Here is a 6000-nt window from a genome sequence, read left to right on the forward strand (position 1 = left end):
CCACGTATCTAGGGGCAAGCTTCCCTTTGATACCGAAGCAACGAGTACCTTTCATAGGAGAGACGCGGAGGTAAACATAATCTCCGATCTCGAAAGCCAAATCACGGTGCTTACTATCATAGTAGCTCTTCTAGCGGGATTGGGCTGCTTTGAGGTTATCTCGAATGACTTTGCACATTTCCTCTACCTCTGTGATTAAGTCATTTCCGAGAAGCTGACGTTCACCGGATTCAGACCAGTTGAGAGGGGTACGGCACTTCCTGCCATACATAATTTCAAATGGGGCCTTGCCCGAACTTGCTTGAAAACTGTTGTTGTAGGAGAATTCAGCATAAGGAAGACAATCCTCCCACTTCATGCCGAAGGAGATCACACAAGCCCTGAGCATATCTTCAAGAATCTGGTTGACATGCTCGACTTGACCGCTAGTTTGAGGATGGAAAGCTGTGCTGAAGCGGATGTTGGTGCCCATGTCCTTCTGAAAAGAATCCCAAAACTTGGAGGTAAAGATGCTGCCACGGTCTGAAGAGATCAGTTGTGGAATACCGTGCAGAGAGGCAATTCGAGAGGTATAGAGTTCCGCCAATTGAGCTGCAGTGATTGACTCTTTGATAGGCAGAAAGTCAGCTACTTTAGTGAGTTTGTCGATGACAATGAATATAGCATCATTGCCACGCTTGGACTTTGGAAACCCAGTCACGAAGTCCATCTCAATGTGGTCAAACTTCCATTCTGGAATGGCAAGAGGTTGGAGGAGACCAGCTGGCCTTTGGTGTTCTACCTTCACTCTTCTGCAGACATCACATTCATTCACGAATTGAGAAATCTCGCGCTTCATTCGAGTCCACCAATAAGCCTGCTTAAGGTCCTGATACATCTTCGTACTCCCAGGGTGGATGGAGAGGAGAGAATTGTGAGCCTCGTTCATGATCACTTTATGGAGGTCACCTTTGGGCACAACAATACGATCCTTGAAGAAGAGAGTATCCTTGTCATCAAGGCGGTAGCACTTGTACTTGGGTTGACTCTTGGCAATCCCAATCTTCACCTTTTTCACCATAGCATCAAGAAGCTGAGCTTGGCGAATCTGGTCTTCCAAGGTAGGAGAGACTTGAAGGTTGGCGAGGAAACCTTGAGGAACAACTTGCAGATTAAGTTTGCGGAAAGCTTCACAAAGCTCGGGTTGATAAGGCTTGAGAATCAGACTATTACAATAAGCCTTCCTGCTCAATGCATCAGCAATCACATTGGCCTTGCCTGGAGTATACTCGATACTCGGATTATACTCTTGAATCATTTCGACCCATCGAGTTTGCCTGAGGTTGAGATTAGGCTGAGTGAAGATGTACTTGAGACTCTTGTGGTCGGTGAAGATGTCCACTTTTCTTCCCAATAAGAGATGTCTCCAAGTCAAAAGAGCATGCACAACTGCTGCCAACTCGAGATCATGAGTGGGGTAGTTCTTCTCATTGGGCTTCAACTGGCGAGAGGTATAAGCAACAACTTTCTTCTCTTGAATCAACACTGCGCCAAGACCTTGGAGAGAGGCATCACAAAAGACCTCGTACGGCTTGGATTCATCAGGCGGAGTGAGAACTAGAGCAGTGATCGATTTCTCTTTCAAAGTGTTGAAAGCAATGTCACACTCCGGAGACCAAACGTACTTGACGTGCTTCTGGAGAAGATTTGAGAGAGGCTTCGCGATCTTAGAAAAGTTTTCAACGAATCTTCGGCAGTAGCTTGCGAGACCGAGGAAGCTACGGAGTTGCTTCATGTTCTGAGGAGGTTCCCAATTCACAATTGCAGACACCTTCTCAGGATTCACCGCAATGCCCTTGGCAGAGATGATATGACCAAGATAAAGAACCTCATCGAGCCAAAATTCGCACTTGGAGAACTTGGCGTAGAACTGATGTTCTCTGAGCTTATCGAGTACCAAACGCAAGTGCTTGGCATGATCTTCCTTGTTCTTCGAGAAAACCAGAATGTCGTCGAGATAGACCAAAACAAAGTCATTGGTGTAGGCATTGAAGATGAAGTTCATCATGCGAGAGAAAGTCGGAGGAGCGTTGACGGGGCCAAAAGACATGACAGTGTATTCATATGATCCATAGCTTGTCCTGAAGGCCATCTTGGGAATATCTTGCTCATGGATTCGAATTTGATGATAACCCATACGGAGATCAAGCTTGGAGAATACTTGGGCACCTTTGAGTTGTTCGAATAGCTCGTTGATGTTGGGAAGTGGGTATTTGTTCTTGATGGTCTTCTTGTTCAATGGACGGTAATCAACACAAAGTCGGTCCGTTCCATCCTTCTTCTTCCCAAAAAGAACACCACAACCCCACGGAGAAGAACTAGGCCAGATGAGACCCATTCTCTCTTGAATATCGAGTTTCTTCTTCAGCTCCTTCAACTCTTCAGGTCCGAGCTTGTAAGGACGCTTGCACACAGGTTCCGTACCAGGCTCAAGATCAATAACGAATTCAACTGGCCGGTGCGGAGGCATTCCTGGAAGCTCTTCTGGAAAGACGTCTTGATATTCGCAAATGACTGGAATTTGTGAAATGTCATCGAGTTCACCCTTCTCATTGAGAGAAAACAGACAGATGGTATCGTCACGAGCGGCAAAGACAATTACATCCTCAGACGAATGAGTCAATTGAATCTGCCTGGCTGCACAATCAAGCTGAGCCTTGTGCTTAGAAAGCCAATCCATTCCGAGAATAAGATCAATATCCGAGTCACCAAGAACATTTGGAGAGGACAAGAACTTATAGTCACCCAAAGTGATTGTAACATCCGAAACACATACTCGAGATGTCATTTGACGGGCCGAAGAGACAATAGCCAACGGTTTCGACAACACTTGAGTAACAAAATCATGCTTAGATGCAAAAGGTCTCGACATGAAACAATGCGATGCACCAGTGTCAAAAAGAACTCTTGCAGGAATATTGTTAACAGGAAGGTTACCCATGATGACATCTGATGAATCCTCTGCCTGAGCTGCATTCACCATATTGACCTTGGCGTACTTGGGGTTATGCTTGACCACAGCTGTACTTGTCGATCTCACAGGAGGAGGAGGAGGGAAACGCCTCTGATTGAGACACTTGTTGGCATAGTGACCCTTCTGTTGGCACTTGTTGCACGTGACCTCTGAAAGCGGACGGTGATACGGAGCACTTGATCTTGGAGCTTGAGACGAAGTCTTGTTCTGAAAGCCAGGGTTGGGTGGGTGGGAAGATCCACTGCCACCTTTGCTCTTCTGCTGATATGGCTGACGGAACAGAGGAGGAGGAAGCCAATACTTCTGCTGCTTGGCCACTTGAGTAGAGGAAGAAGGAGTAGTGTCTCTGACTCGCTTCTTGGAAGCATCACACCTCAGTTGAGCGGCCTCTTGCTTCAGTGCCATGTTGTAGAACTCATCGTACCTCAAGGGCTCAAAGAGAACAAGAGCTAGCTGAATTTCTTCTCTGAGACCACCCCTGAACTGGTATATCACGCTCTTCTCATCAGGTACGTCCTGCTTAGCAAAGCGGGCGAGCTTCTGAAACAACTTGTTATAGTCATAGACAGACAAAGAGCCTTGCTTCAGGTTGCGGAATTCCTCACGCTTGCTTTCAACCACGCTCTGAGGGATATGGTGAGCTCTAAAATCTTGACGGAATTCATCCCAAGTAATAACACGTCCACCTCTGGAATCCTTGTACTGCTGGAACCATTCTGCAGCTTGATCTTTGAGTTGGAAGGAAGCGGACTTGACAAAGTCCTCAGGCCTGACGTTACTGCACTCGAAATGCTTGCACAGATCCACGAGCCAATCGTCAGCATCGGTTGCCTCAACACAATTGCTGAAAGTCTTTGGCCCGTTAGCAAGGAACTGGTTGAGTGTAGCAAAGTGATTCTGATTGTTGCCTTGGTTCCCTTGGTTGCCTTGATTACGCTCTTGAAGAATTTGCATGATCAACTGTGTGTTTGCATTGGTTGCGGCCATCACAGCTTGCCATGCCTCCGGAGGAGGTGGAGGTGGTGGAGGATCTTGATTCTGATTCTGATTGGTGCTCTTAGCGGGAGCCATCCTGAAGAGGTTGACCACCGTTAGCACATAGACAGATAAAATGAAGCTGAATCCAACGGAATGAAAATTGCAACATATAGTCTTCACATCCGAACAAAATGAACGAATGCATTCCTCTTGAAATGGTCACATATCCATAAATTGAGAAGCCACTTAGAATTTAGGTAGATAAATAAATCAACAAGGTACAGATCAAGAACGAATACTCGGTAAGAAATCCCAATCTCAAACCAAATATCCGTGGAAGAAGAGCTAGAGCTATGAGAATTCTCACCTATGAAACTCCCGAACCTTTCCGGTTATGCAATCAGGTGTTGGGGATACAGGGGAAGCATAATATCTCACCCAATTCTAGCAAATCCTACATCCAGCTGTATCCATCCTTCAAGACATAACCGAGAAAAACTTCGGAAACCATCTACCTCAACCTTCGAAAAGCATCCGTTATACAAGTTATGGCGATACTCCCGAACTCCCGCCCCAGTACTGGGTGGCGTCGAGGTTATCTCACCAACGAACTGCATAAAAGAGATTTTCGATGTCAGCATACTAAACTCAGGTATTCCAGAACTGCAACGATAAAATTATGACGACAACACCTCAGAGCTCAACTCCCCGGGACACTTCCACAAAACCCCTGACAGGAGGCACCAAGACAATGTTCTCATCATAAAACCATCGGAATGATTCCAAGATACCCGCGTGATCCTAAATTTTTTTTAGTGAAATTTGAGAAGAGAAGAGTCAAAACTCTACGTCAGGATGCCTTACCAGAGCGATGAGGAGACTGGGAAGTAAAAAGAATTCCTAAACTCTCCGATATATAATTCCTAAATTACTCAAAACATTTTTTCTAGACACAACTCGGCCGCTAAAAACGATCAAGCAATGGGGCTCCTAAGGTCGGGGAAGGCTCTGATTACCAACTTGTAACACCCTCGATGCGACTATATCTCCCACGTGTCGAGGCACGACTTAGAGGCATAATCGCATTGAAGGCATATGTCGCAAGTTAGGCAATCTTCACAAACATCCCATGTAATATAATTAACAAAAGGGGAGATAACATAGTTGGCTTACACTCGCCACGTCAATCAAGGTACATAAATAACATTACATCATCCAAACACTCATGGCCCGACTACGGCGCCAAAATAAAAGATAGCCCAACACGCGACACGGTCCCGATCACCCCCAACTGGGCACCACTACTGATCGTCAGGGAAAGACACATAGTATCGTTGAGAGTCCTCGTCGAACTCCCACTTGAGCTCGAGCGCGTCACCTGGAGCAGAATCATCAGGCCCTGCATCTGGTTTAATAGTAATCTGTGAGCCACAGGGACTCAGCAATCTCGCACCCTCGCGATCAAGACTATTTAAGCTTATAGGTAAGGTAAGGTAAATATATGTGGAGCTGCAGCAAGCGACTAGCATATATGGTGGCTATCCTGATCGCAAAAGAGAGCGAGAAGAGAAGGCAAAGCGCGAACGCATAACTAAAGGGGGCAAACCTGCGGCAAGCATTACTCCAACACCGTGTCCACTTCCCGGACTTCGCCGAAAAGAGGCCATCACGGTAACTCACACGGTTGATTCATTTTAATTAAGTTAAGGTTCAAGTTATCTACAACTGGACATTAACAAATTCCCATCTGCCCATAACCGCGGGCACGGCTTTCGAAAGTTCAAATCCCTGCAGGGGAGTCCCAACTTAGCCCATGACAAGCTCTCACGGTCAACGAAGGAATAGACCTCCTCCCGAGACGTTCCGATCAGACTCGGTATCTCGGTTCTTCAAGACACTTCGACAGGTTAAAACAAATCCAGCAACACCGCCCGAATGTGCTGACAAATCCCGATAGGAGATGCACATATCTCGTTCTCAGGGCACACTCAGATGAGCTCTTCATACAA

Source organism: Triticum urartu, chromosome 5A, assembly GCF_056163025.1.
Source record: "Triticum urartu cultivar PI428250 chromosome 5A, HENAU_Tu73, whole genome shotgun sequence".
NCBI lineage: Eukaryota > Viridiplantae > Streptophyta > Magnoliopsida > Poales > Poaceae > Triticum > Triticum urartu.